The sequence below is a fragment of the Rana temporaria genome, chromosome 8, assembly GCF_905171775.1.
Source record: "Rana temporaria chromosome 8, aRanTem1.1, whole genome shotgun sequence".
Lineage (NCBI taxonomy): Eukaryota > Metazoa > Chordata > Amphibia > Anura > Ranidae > Rana > Rana temporaria.
In genome coordinates this window covers 100164279-100179006 of record NC_053496.1, presented here as the reverse complement: position 1 = coordinate 100179006, position 14728 = coordinate 100164279, and the positions used below count along the sequence as shown (strand labels likewise).

Here is a 14728-nt window from a genome sequence, read left to right as displayed (position 1 = left end):
TTCGGATCCCGGTCTCGGCTTCATGTGAATTGAGTTTGGTGGTCTCAGCCCGGCTCCCGGTGGGTGTGCTATGCGAGGTAAGCCTGCGCTTAGTACGCCCACCCCCCCACAAAAACCACCACACTTACACGCACTCGAAATTGAGTTAAAGCGGGGGTTCACCCTATAAAAAAAAAAAAATTCTTCTAGCATAAAATTAGGCATATAAGCGCAAGCTACAGTATGCCTGTCTTAATTTTTTATCCCCGTACTCACTGTGTAATCGTACATAGAAGATTCCGACTGCCCACAGGGAATGGGCGTTCCAATCCAGACGGAAGGTGATTGACGGCCGGCTCTGGCGCGTCACGCTTCTCCGGAAATAGCCGAAATAGGCTTGGCTCCTTACGGCGCCTGCGCATAGTCTGTGCGCAGGCGCCGTGAAGAGCCGAGACCTACTCCGGCTGTCTTCGGGGAGCGTGACGTGCCAGAGCCGGCCGTCAATCACCCTCCCTCTTGAAAGGAACGCCCATTCCCCGTGGGCAGTCGGAATCTTCTATGTACGATTACACAGTGAGTACGGGGATAAAAAATTAAGACAGGCATACTGTAGCTCGCGCTACTATGCCTAATTTTATGCTAAAAAGCTGTTCTGCAGGGTGAACCACCGCTTTAACATGCACACACTTTGACCACGCGGTCTTTAAAAAGCGAGGCGAAGGACTAACGGGGCTGGTTGAGCGGGCTAATCCTCTCACTCCCTTATAGGGAGTCCCTCTGCCCCGTTGGGCTTCAAAGCGGAGCAGGTAGGGCGGGCTGTGTGGGAGGACCCCCTCACACACCCGCCATTGCCACCCGGGGCATGGAGAAAGGTGGCAGATTGCCTCTGGGGGAGGCCTGCCTACTCCCAACTCCTGCAGTCCGGCTCCTCTCTCGAGTACACTTACAAAATAATAAAAAAAAAAAACTGTAGTTTGGACAATCCGTCCCTCTTGGCTTACCTTTTATACCTCCATACTGGCAAAGCTGACGTTGGACAATGTTGAATAGTGGTATACGGGGGGCATTTTGTTTCTTACAGAAGTCTGGAAAAGGATTTTTGCCTTGCTTTTATCTTCGTTTAACATCAGCTTTGTGACCATATCAATTTTTCCCAGTACTGGCTCTTTTTCAATGTGAGGCTGAGTTGAAGTGTTTGTACTATTGTAAAGCGATTCAGAGTCTATTGACATTTGGCCAGCAGAGTTCAGAGAATAGAACGAGTGTTTATCACCAAGTGACATCTCGTCTTTGTGCAAGGATTGTAGGGACACTCCATTATCTTTTTCCTGGATATTACAATAACATAAACCCACCCTATGCTTTGACTGAATTTTTCTGAATTTTACAGACTTTTGAGGACATTTTGAAAGGAAGCATCAATCCCAATTAAAATGTCTCTAAGTATGTGTCTGTTTAATGTAACATTTAATCCTAATGGTTAGTACTGTGCAGCTTGGGCAGGCAGTTGTGATTCCACCTCCTCTGTGCGTGACTATATTTCTTTCTGACCTTTTCACATTCTTCCAAGGCCTCCTTCCTAATGCTGAAAGGCCGGAGTCTGAACTGTTACCGTATAAGCAAATGTAAACAGTACTCTGTAGACAGAAGTCATTGTGGAACAAGGACTTCTGACACTTCTCCATGGACTGATATGATCTACAACTGGACACTGCAGATTTCCATGTTTATAGACTGAATCGCAACATTGACAAACCTCTTCTAAGCTCTGGAACTGATGTTTATAGTGTCTGACCTCTTTTGTGGTGCATATGTGACGCAAACGGTTATTTATATGCCATCCCTGATTTATTTTAATGTGGCTATATTAAGGAAATGCATAAAACCATTATTTGGAGCTCCAAGTATTTTCTTTATGAAATGGTAACTACATTTTATATTTAAAGTAACATTAAAGCTTCAGTCTTTTTTTAATAAAAATAATAAACGTGTCAGACTTGCCTTCTCTGTGCAATGTCTTTGCACAGAGCAGCCCCAATCCTCTTCTTTTGGGGACCCTCACTGGTGCTCCTGGCTCCTTGTTTTTTGGGCGAGTTGCCCCCATAGAAAAATTAGCTGCACACAACATCTGTCCAACAGGTTTGTTGAAAGACTGCGGCCAGGACTAAAACACCGGACCAAGGTGTGGCGACGTTTCACACATACATTGTGTTTCTTCAAATTAATAAGTATGTGTGATATGTCATCACTCCTTGGTCTGGTGCTTTTGGTCCTGGTGGTGGCGGTCTTTCAATAAACCTGTTGGACGGATGTTGGTGTGCATCAAATTTTTCTGACTTGGTCTACATCTTCACGGTTGCGAGCTGGAGCTTGCACCCAGCCCTTACTTGTGCCCCAGGAAGATGTCACGTGTGACGAAACATGTTGGGCGGTGCTATGCGCTGACACATCGCGCTCCACGTGACCCCAGGAAGTGCGAGTGTTTGTCTGTTTTTCCCGGTAATTGATCTTATGTACACAGACAAAATGTTATTATTGTAAGTAGCCATTTTGGCTTTTCATTTTCAATAAATCCTATTTTAAATAGTATTACTCTATTGGAGATTTTTTACTTGTATGGTGATCTCCTGCAACCGGATGATTGGGATTTCCAACTGTGAGGGGTGACTACAGTGAGGAATTTATCTGCCAATTTATTGCCCTTTGAAGTTTCTTGCTACCCCGTAGAGGTTATTCTGCTTGACTACCTTAGTGATAGGTGGTTACGACCATCTGGCAAGAGTCCCTGATTACTTATGTGGTGTGCCACTGAAAAATTCTGCATCCAGTCACTTGGTGGTGGAATATGCATTTATTCTTGGACCTTTTTTTTCTTTTTACTTTAAAGACTCATGTTTTACTAAGGCACTTTATTTTGTTTCGCTTGTTTAATGTGTCACAGCAAGGAGCAATTTATTTTTTGTTTTATTATACTCACCTGGAGCAGCGATCTGCCTCCATAGAAAGACGATTTCTATGGGGGGCACTTGTGCGGGCTCACTCCCGAGCCATCCTGTCTGAGTCTATTGATGCAGACCAGGCAGCTCGGTCCTGGCCCTCACTCCCTCGTCCACAGTTTTTGAATAACAGCAGCTGGAGACAATGGCTCCTGCTGCTATGAATCTGCCCAAGGAATGGGCAGATTAATTAAAGTGGAGGTTCACATTAGATTGAGGCTCGTTTTGTCAAGAGGAATCGGGTGTTTTTTTTTACAATCGAAGCAGTACTTACCGTTTAAGAGATGCATCTTCTCCGCCGCTTCCGGGTATGGGCTGTGGGACTGGGCGTTCCTACTTGATTGACAGGCTTCCGACGGTCGCATACATCGCGTCACGATTTTCCGAAAGTAGCCGAACGTCGGTGCGCAGGCGCCATATAGAGCCGCACCTACGTTCGGCTTCTTTCGTCTACTCGTGACGCAATGTATGCGACCGTCGGAAGCCTGTCAATTAAATAGGAACGCCCAGTCCCGAAGACCATACCCGGAAGCGGCGGAGAAGATCGCTCTCTAAAACGGTAAGTACGGCTTCGATTTTAAAAAAACTACCCGATTCCCCTTTACAAAATGATCCTCAATCTAATGTTAAAAAAAAAAAATTTGGGTGAACTCCCGCTTTAAGGCTCTATTCACACCATGGCATTTTGTTTTGTGGGTGGAATCGCCACGATTCTGCCTGAGGATCGCGGTAAAATCACATTCTTGTACTTTTAGCCATCGGGCCTCCCGCGATTCGTTGGGCAACAATCGCAGCAAAACCACGCTGCAATTTGGTGCCATTCAAAATAGCGAGGATTGCAAGGGTGTCCTGCAATTTGTGACATTTAGGAATCACGGCCAAAATCGTGGCGATTCAATTTTTTTAATGGTGTGCTGCATTGCAGATCTGCTACTTCTCTCCTCTCCTTTTTGCTATAATTTTTTCACAGTAAACTAAGGCAGGCCATACCAGAATTTTTTTTTTCCTGCAACCACAGGTAATCGTAAGAGAATCCAGCAGGCTGGTTGTACCCAATTTGGTTGATAACATTCAGCCTGCCCATTAACAGTTTATGGCTGGTTTTAGTTGATGGTATATCAAGACTTCCTGTGGAGAAGATCAGTTAGCCCGCCTACCAGCTGAGTGACCTGTGCCCTCGCACCCACTTTTGGTTTCTCTTTAGGCCTGCACTGACTGCGTGTCAGAGCTGCCATAGGTGGATGTATACATGCCGATGACAAGTGTTGCCAACCCAGCTCTGCCAGCACTCCTTATTCCTTGCAAGAGCCAGCCCACACCCTAAGTGCAAGTGGGCTTAAAGCGGAGGTCCACCTAAAATATTAAAAGCCAGCAGCTACAAATACTGCAGCTGCTGACTTTTAATAAATGGACACTTACCTGTCCATGGTGCCGGCGATGTCGGCAGCAGAAGACAAGCAATCGTTTGTCTCTCGGCTGCCCCCACCGTCATCCTCGGTGAGGGAATCAGGAAGTGAAGCGTTGCCGCTTTCCTTGCCCGGTTCCTTACTGTGCCTGCACAAGTTGCACTGCGCGTCTTTCACTGGTCCCCGCTGTGTTCTGAGAACTGTGTGTTTTCCAGACCACAGGGTGGGACGGGAAGTGGCGTAGATAGCCGCAGATTCTGCGGCTATCTATGCCCGGAATTGGGTGCAAATACCTGGTATCTGCACCCCCCCTCCCCCCTGAAAGGTGCCAAATGTGAGGGGGAAGAGGGTTTGGAAAAGTGGAGGTTCACTTTTTGTGTGGACCTCCCGCTTTAAGAACTTTCTACATAGAGTTTAATGCAAAACCTCCTTTCCTGCAGCCTGACGAAGTTTCGGAGTGTCAAACCGCATCAGAAAATGTTCTGATGCTCTGGTCTGTGTAGTAGTTTAGTCAGTGTTTTGTGGTGTGTGTGTGTGTGTGTGTGTGTGTGTGTGTGTGTGTGTTTTTTTTTTTTCTTGCTGGAAAGTGTACTGGAGAACTTTTTTTTATTTTTATGTATTGCCCTGCCCATGTATATCTTTACCCTTTTTCTAGTTTTAAGTTGACCACTTTGTTGCTTGATTTAAAAAAAAAAAAGCAGAAGAAACAATTTATTTTTTATTTTTTCACCAATCAAGTACAGTAAAACTTTTTAGTTGAGATTAGCTTGGTTTGAGAGCAACTCGCATGGTTGATTAAAACAGGCACATCTAAGTAAGCAGGCATCTGGGGTAAAGCTGTCCACATAGACCGCCGTCCTCACCGCTATTAACGTCATCCCTTCCATGCTGTGCTCCATGAGCGATTTAATCGCTCTACTGCAGTGTAGTCCTCCCACTCATGATTGCACACTGACGGTAGTGGTGAGAGCTGGCTGTGCGGAGGATAGTCTACATCAGTGATGGCAAACCTTGGCACCCAAGGTTCCCCATCACCCGTCTGTGGACAGCTTTACCCCTGATGCCTGCATACTTGGATGTGCCTCTTGTAATCATCAACCATATGCGTTGGTTAAATGTTGTACCTTCATTAAATGTAACCATATTGCTACATTTAGAGGCGCCTCTCTTCTCATTTATGTAGCTTCTGCTGGATTTTGCTTCTAATCCTCTCGTGGAACCTTCCATTTGTGGATGGAAATTTTATGATTGCGCAGCTTATCACATTGCTATAATCTTTTTATATGGACTTTAAACAGAAGGATTTATGAATAAATGGTTGTGGAACTAATCATTTGAGTTTCCATTATTTCTTATGGGAAAATTCACTTTGATATACAAGTGCTTTGGATTACAAGCATGTTTCTGGAATGAATTATGCTTGCAATCCAAGGTTTTACTGTAAACTGGTTGCTGGTAGCCATTTGTTCGTATGGTTGCTTTAAGTATCTTCTTCACCTTCTTGCTTCAGATTCCTTGGTTTTAAAGCATTGGCCATGGAGTGAGCGGCATGAAAGCGCTTTCATATTTGGAGTAATTTCTTATGAATGAGAGAGCTATATATGTTTCGTACTGTGGTGCTTTCTTCATGTTGGATATTTTGGAATGTTAGTGAGCTGTGTATCTCCAGTGTGAAGGCTTCAGTAAATAAACTTCACCATGCATTCTTCACTCAGGCTGTATCGGGCACTGTATAAAGCATCTTAATCCTTTCCCCACTTTAGAATGTTTTCTTAAACATACAGTAGCACTAGGATATCTGCAGGTACCAAAATCTTTGCCAGAGTACTTTACAATCTAAAGGCAAGAATTGTATAAATGCATGCAGGGATAATTGAAAGACAAATATCCAGTAGGTTAAAATGTGCAAAATTGGCGATCAAATTGGAATTCCATGTGATGCATTATGTCTGTGTTAAAACTAGCTATTTCAGCATATTTGGAGGAGGAAAAAACCTATTCCCAAATGCTCCATTGCCAACTGTCAAGCTAACTTTCTTTTTCAGCTCCATGACTTGTCTGTGTTGTAATAGACTGATGCATCTACCACAATGTAGGCAAGCCATGACGTGTGTGCAAGGGCGAGGACACCTCATCCAGTTGACTGAACATCCATCCAATTCTTGACTGATTTCCACCAGATTCATTCCTTCAAGCAGAATTAATCAAACCCTGAGAACTTCTATTGCTATTCTGGTGCCAGTATGTGACCCGTCCACACTAGGAAAAGCAAGTACCAAAACTCTAGGAACTGCACAGAATCGTGAAAGGTACATGACTGGAAGCAGCTACTTCAGGAGAACAGTGTAAGGGCCCTTTCACACGGGCGGATCAGTAATGATCCGCTCGGTGTGTCCTCAAAAGCTCAGCGGGGATCCTCCGTAAAATCCCCGCTGAGCTGGCAGCTGACAGGGCGGTCCCCGCACACTGTGCAGGGACCGCCCTGTCTTTCCTACGCTCTCCCCTATGGGGGATCGGATGAACATGGACCGTATGTCCGTGTTCATCCGATCCGGCAGACGGAAGAAAAATAGGATTTTCTTCCGTCCGCAAATGCGGATCTTTGCGGAGGCGGACAATTACGGGTGTCAGTGGATGGTCATCCGCTGACACCTGTAATCACATAGGGACCCATGTATGTCCTGTTTTCATCCGCAACGGATGGATGAAAATGCGGACATACGGTCCGTACGTGTGAAAGGGCCCTTATGGTCCTTTTTTAACACTACTTTTTCTACTGGTAAAGCAATAGTCTGGTCTGTATTCAGAAAAAGTGAACTAATTATTTTTTGCCCTTATGCCCTGATCTAACAGTCCCACCCAAACCCCCCAACAGATCGTACTCCCCAAGATCTGCCACCTAAGGCCCCTGGATTGCTTTGACCCCACACTGCAATTCTCCCCCTTGGCTGTGCTTATCCAAGTCTGTGTGAGCTGACTGTCTCGTAGAATTCTATGAGATTGTAATGCACAGGTATGGCCAGTAGAGACTCTTGGGTGCAGGATTTAAACAATCTCTAAAGTCACGTGCGTGATTTGCCTTTAGTTATATTTTAAGACATGTTTCCCATGACCGCTGTCTAAAGCTGGCCATCCACTGCTCGAATTTGAGTAGCTTCTTGCTGCTTCGGCCAAAATTCGAGCAGTGCATGGCTCTACAGGCCTCTGTTTCACAGGACGATAGTTCAATCAACTTTATTGCAGGAGCCTGAACAACATCTGCATCCAGCTGTAGTATGCAGATGTATGAAAAAAAAGTATTCAACCATAGTTACCCATCAGTAGGTTTTTTCAGTAAGAAGGCGTAAAGAGGTCAACATGTTAAGTTCAGTACATGAAATATCCAGTAAAAATTATAACATTTTCAGGGTGGATAAATGGCATGATCCTGCCCTTAGTTTAGCAGTGCAATGCTTAAAGGATAATGCTGTTTAGGAATACTCTAGGGGGCAGTAAGCACTTTGAAGATTGGCAGTTGACATTATTGCTTACAGGATTTCTTGTTGAAAAATCTGACTCCGACAGTTCCTCCTTTAATTACTCGTCGTCCGGGCCAATTCTGACATTTCGCATCTATGTATAAAAAAGCTGTGTTTGTTTAAAAAAAAAAGGTCTTGGGACTCCAAACATTATATCATTTTTAAAAAAAAAGGCCCTGGAGAATAAAATTGTGGCTGTGCAGATTTGTGCAGTGGTTTATCAAAGCACGTTTTTTAGGAAAAAATACACTTTAAAACACACACAATATAATTTAAGCAAATATATTACTGCGCCAATCCTAATATTAATTATAGCGAACCTATAATAAATGAACCAACAGAATATTATAAACCCCCCAATTAAAAACCCACTAGGAATGAATAAATAGATACACCAAATATTCAAAGTGACTAAATATATCAAAAAATATAAAAATTTAATGTGTAAAAGTCCAATACTCCAAAACTCAAAAGTGCTCCTTAGGGTAAATTGATAAGTAGTGAATCTTCCACTAAGTTGTGCCACCGCCACCAACTTCTAAAATGCACACTCACCAGACCCAAATATAATAATCGCCTTTGAAATATGGAGTGGATATCTCCTCTTTACAGCCAACACGCTGTTTCCCAGGTATAGAAATTGGGATGGATGTCTCCTCTCTTTACAGCCCGCTCGCTGTTTCCCTCCTTTCATGCAGGGGGTGATACCTTAGTTTTCTTAAAACAAGGGGCTTATCATAGTGTAGTATGCTAAAAAAAAAAAGTGCTTTATTTATATAAAACATATGAAATGCACTCACATGGTATTGTGCCTCCAGACCGGCACCAGTCTTTCTATCAGTACCGAGCGCCACCAACGCTCATCCGTGTGTTATTCTATCTAACGGCTTGCGCTCCACGCCTCGGTCTCTATGTGGTTCAGTGGCAGGGGGTTGACGCGTGACGTATTTCCGCCCCACCTGCGTTATCCAGAAGCCAGTATTGGACTTTTACACATTGAATTTTTATATTTTTTGATATACCGTATTTGCCGGTGTATAAGGCGACCGGGCGTATAAGACGACCCCCTAATTTTACAGTTTTTTAAGATTTTTTGCCTGTACTCACCGTATAAGACGACCCCCCCTTCCGAGGCTTCCGAGGCTTCATTTTTCTTCCTTCTGGAGTCATATTCTTCATTCTTGCTGGAGCTGGAACCAAACATGGTGAGCAATGTATTCTATTAATGACTGTATATAGCCTGCTCAGATTGGCAGAGGTTGTTACTCCAATCAGAGCAGGCTCTGTATTCATTTGAATTCATCGTTCACCGGGATTGGCTAAGTGGTATATACTGTATGTAGCCGAAGCTACGTACAGTATTACCACACATCCAGCAGGCATCTGAGCAGCTGACCCGGCGTATAAGACGACCCCTGCTTTTTGGCTAGTTTTTTTAAGTGTAAAAGGTAGTCTTATACGCCAGCAAATACAGTATTTAGTCACTTTGAATTTTTGGTGTATCTATTTATTCATTCCTAGTGGGTTTTTAATTGGGGGTTTATAATATGCTGTTGGTTCATTTATTATTTATTATAGATTCGCTATAATTAATATTAGGATTGGCGCAGTAATATATTTGCTTACATTTTTCACACACCCCATATCTTGAGGTGTTCACAGTACTGCAGCAGATCGATAATACTTATATTTCACTTTTCTATACAAATATTCACAATATTGTTGAGCACCGGTGACACAAAATATACACTTATGCACACAATATAATACCCAATTATTTTGTAAAATATAAAAGATGTTATGCTGAGTAAATGGATAACTTGTCACTTTTTAAAATTGCAGACGCTTGTGGAAACTTTGGTACATTAAGCTATTTATAGCCATTACAGGCTACCAGTTTTTGAGTTGTATATTAAAGGCTTGTGTTTGTTATTTTTAAACAAAAAAAAGACTAAGTTATACTTACCTGCTCTGTGCAATGGTTTTGCACAGAGCAGCTCAGATCCTCCCCCTCCTCCTCCTCCCTCCTTCCTCCTTCCTCCTTCCTCCTTCCTCCATCCTCCATCCTCCATCCTCCATCCTCTTCCTTCATCCTCTTCCTTCATCCTCTTCCTTCATCCTCTTCCTTCATCCTCTTCCTTCATCCTCTTCCTTCATCCTCTACCTTCATCCTCTACCTTCATCCTCTACCTTCATCCTCTTCCTTCATCCTCTTCCTTCATCCTCTTCCTTCATCCTCTTCCTTCATCCTCTTCCTTCATCCTTCATCCTCTTCCTTCATCCTCTTCCTTCATCCTTCATCCTCTTCCTTCATCCTTCATCCTCTTCCTTCATCCTTCATCCTCTTCCTTCATCCTCTTCCTTCATCCTCTTCCTTCATCCTCACCGGTGCTCCTGGCCCCTCACTCCTGCCGAGTGCCCCCACAGCAAGCAGCTTGCTATGGAGGCACCCGAGCCGCTGTTCTGTGTGTGCATTTAGACAGGGAGCCATGGCTCAGCTCTGCCCCCTCTCTCTCCTTATTGGCTCACTGACCTTGACAGCAGCAATAGCTGCTCTCTCAGCCAATGAAGAGGGACAGTCCCAGACACCCGAGACTATCGTGCAATATTACTGGGGCTCAGGTTAGTGTTAGAGGGCTGCTTTATACAGGTTTTTTTTTTTTTTTTTTTTTAGCTTACTGCATAGAATGTTTACATTTTGTACATTTGTCCACTGGCAAATGATTAGTCTATAATTTTAATGGTAGGTTTATTTTAACAGTGAGAGACAGAATAACAACTACAAAAAACAGAAAAACATCCTTGGACAGCTCTTTGGTCTTGGCCATGGTGGAGAGATTGGAATTTGTTTGCTTCTTTGCCCAGGTGTCTTATACAGATAACAAGCAGAGATTAGAAGCACTCTTAAGAGGGGTGCTCCTAATATCCGCTTGTTACCTGTATAAGAAGACACCTGTCCACAGAAGCAATCAGATTCCAATCTCTCCACCATGGCCAAAAACAAAAAAGCGGTCCAGGGATGTCAGAGACAAGACTAGACCTACACAAGGCTGGAATGGTCTACAAGACTATCGCCAAGCAGCTTGGTGAGCGGGTGACAACAGGTGTTGCAATTATTTGCAAAACGAGCAGGATTCAAGCCTCTGCGGTGTGCAGTACTGCATTTGGCCAGAGGTGCGGGTCACTGGTGACACTCTGTGCCGCTCGGAAATGCTCTGCTTCCGAGTACATTCGTGCGGTCTCAGAATATTTCCGAGTCCGGCGCCCCCCACCTCTGGGCACATGCGATATTTCATGCAATAGAAGGCGATGTGGAACAAATTATCTTCGTTTCCATTGACTTCTATGGGGAAACTCGCTTTGATATACAAGTGCTTTGGCTTACAAGCATTCTCCTGAAATGGATTATGCTTGTGATTCAAGGTTCCACTGTATACACATTAATACTGTGCCATTAGTTTATACTGGGTGAGTGGTGGGTTTACATTCACTTTAAAGCAGTTGTAAAGTCTCATGGTTTTTCACCTTCATGCATTCTATGCATGAGGGTGAAAAACCTGTGTTGCAGCTGCCCCCCTCCCTTTTTCTTACCTGAACCCGATCGTTCCAGCGACAAGCATGAGCCCAGCAGCTCCAGCCCTGTCTTGGGTCCTCATTGGATAGATTAGGGATATGCAATTAGCGGACCTCCAGCTGTTGCAAAACTACAAGTCCCATCATGCCTCTGACTCTAGGTGTCATGCTTGTGGCTGTCAGAGTCTTGCTATGCCTCATTGGAATCGTAGTTCTGCAACAGCTGGAAGTCCGCTAATTGCATATCCCCAGGATAGATTGATAGCAGCAGGAGCCATTGGCCCTCACTGCGGTCTAATGAAATCCAGTGACGCTGGGCCTTCAGCTCGTCTGCATTGTCTGGTGTGTCTCATCTTCATCTTGACAATACCCCATAAATTCTATATGGGGTTTTAGGTACTGCGGGTTGGCTGGCCAATCAAGCAAAGTGATCCTATGATCATTAAACCAGGTATCGGTACTTTTGGCAGTATTGGGCAGGTGCCAAGTCCCACTTTAAAATTAAGCATGAGGTGCTCTAGAATTTCCTGGTAGAATGCTGCGCTGACTTTTTGGACTTGATAAAACACAGTGGATCAACACCAGCAGATGACATGGCTCCCCAAATCATCACTGACTGTGAAAACTTCACACTGGACCTCGTGCAACTTGGATTCTGTGCCTTTTCACTCTTCCTCCAGACTCTGGGACCTTGATTTCCAAAAACTTTCCACAATCCGTGAGGATTTGGGGAGCCATGTGCTTGATTGGTCAGCAAAGCCTGACCTAAACCCCATAGAGAATCTGTGGTGTATTGTCAAAAAGAAGATGAGACAACAGACCCAACAATGCAGATGAGCTGAAGGCCGCTATCAAAGCAACCTGGACTTCCATAACACCTCGGTAGTGCCACAGGCTCAAATTGAGTTCGACAGCCCTGGTTTAGTGTGTTGACTCTGCATTGCTACATAGTGTGTACAGTAGTTATAGTTTAAAAAAAAAAAAAACGCGTTATGATAAATAACATGTTCTTGGGTCTAATAAGTGGTTTATGCCTTGTTTTATTGAAGACTGGGCTCAGTGAAAATATGAGAGCTTGTATCCTTCTGCTGTGGTTTTGTAGTTGTATCACTGCCATGTTCAGATTTGATCAAAGTTGACGCTTTAATGCATATATGAGTAAACCGAATAATAACATGCAATTTAGAGTGCTGCTGTTTATAGGGGCAGATTATCTGTTCTCTTCATATAGTTTTCCAGATCTTCTACTCTACACTTGCCTTGAGAGGTTGGCTCATGTCTGCATATTTTCTGTCTGATTTTTCTTTTTTCCCCTTTTCTGGGAACTGTTAATGTGTTTGGCGTGCTGAATGGTGCTGTCATCGGAATATCTTTGTTTAGCTTTTCAGTTAAATCTAAAAAAGTTCATTTGAACATTGGCTTAACTGCAAAAGCAACTGAAAACATCCCAGCTAAATTTGGACAAATCTATACAGGCAATTACAGATCCACAATCGAAGCTATAGTTGTGGCCATATAAAAATCATATGTGCCGATATCATGGTACGCACATTTAGGCTATTGATTCTAAATAATGAGCTTGTTGAATAAATGCAAATACCTGTACTCTGATGGCGGCGGCAGCAACAGTGGTGGAAAAACATTCAAAGAAATCCAGATTTACGAATCTTGGAGGCTAAAAAAAAACACAAATGCTGTACATTTACTTTTTGTAATCTAAACACTCTAATAAGTATTTGCTCACAGTTCAGAAAGCACACAAGAATAGAAGAAAACATTTGTGCTCCCTAAAATCTAGCATACACTTCTTCTTTCTGTATTGGACTTTAGTAGTATAATCTTGTGAGTTGCAACAGGCTTTATATTTTGATGCAAAGCAGACCATATACTGAATAATCATAGTTTTTACATGTCAAACTAATGTATACAAATGTTATTAGTAAAGTGGCAAATTATCAAAGAATAATTTTAGATGGAGTTTAGATGAACACATCTGCTGCTGGCTCAATGGTGATCAATTTAGTAAATAAAGGGGGCCTCAAGTGCAGCCCCCAATGTGTCCAGGGGGGCCCACAAAGTTTGGTTAGTATTGCACTGGTGCATTGTGAAATGCATGTTTTACTGCAGATTACCACAATGCATTGCAACACTGTTCTTGCGTTTTCGGTGTTATGCATTTTTAATGGCACTCATTGCATAGTTCTTGACAGTGCATCTGCAGTGCAGCACAGCAGAATGCATGTGCCATTTGCTGGTGTGTTGGATTCAATAAGTCATGTACGATTTTTTTTTTTTTTTTTGTGTTTTTTAAAGTGTGCTGTCAGTCCATTTAAAATGAATGGGCTGACTTGGCACACGTTAAGTGCCTGTGGTAATGCACCACAAAAATGTGAAGGGACACCGTTTTGCATTTACAACCATCAATTTAACAATTCTTCTGCACTCCATTTACACATGGGAAATATTGGCACTCTGCAGGGCCTTGCATGGCCAGATCACCTCCTGACAAGCCCATGTGTCGGAGATTGTACAGAAGGCTAACTTCCAAAGCTGGGAGGTCACAGTTCAGATGGCTTCTCTGCTGCTTATTTCACTTGTACCACTGCTACTGTATCTTGCAGACAGTCTGAGAGCCAATGTGCAAGGAAAGATGAGCGATACGCTCACTGATGACCTTTGTTGTAGGCAGGGCTCTTTTTTTAGTAGGAAACACGGGGGGAACGCAGTACCGGCACCTCCAGCTCTGAATGTATGTAATGGCAAGGGGTACTGGGGTGTACTGGAGGGTCTATTAATGCTGGCTGCTGAGGGATCTATTGTTGCTGGAGGGGATCTATTTTTACAGATGGAGGGTCTATTGTTACTGTGGAGGTCAGTTGTCGCTGGTAGGGGATATATTGTTGCTTGGGGGGCTCTTATGCTACTAGGAGACAATCGTTGCTGGGAGACATTAACTGTTGAGGGAGGGGTCTATTGTTGCTAGCTGTTCAGAATCTATTGTTGCTGGGGGAGCTCCATTGTTGCTGGCTACAGTGGATCCATTGTACTTCCTATCATATACAAATTACTTAGCAACACAAATTGATACTTGGTTCTGTATACATTACTGAGAGGTGGGTAGGGAGTGGAACCAAAGAATGGTGCTCGGGGGTGGGTAGGGAGGGGAACCAAAGAATGGTGCTCGGAGGTGGGTAGGGAGGGGAACCAAAGAATGGTGCTCGGAGGTGGGTAGGGAGTGGAACCAAGGAATGGTGCT

At 43.7% G+C, this 14728-nt stretch overlaps 1 protein-coding gene across 2 annotated transcripts in view; it reads left to right on the top strand.

Moving 5' to 3' along the window:
* The window catches only part of LOC120947220 (transmembrane protein 150A-like), a 158276-nt gene that overhangs the window by 44402 nt on the left and 99146 nt on the right, over positions 1-14728 (top strand). The gene's annotated exons all lie outside the window — the stretch shown is intronic.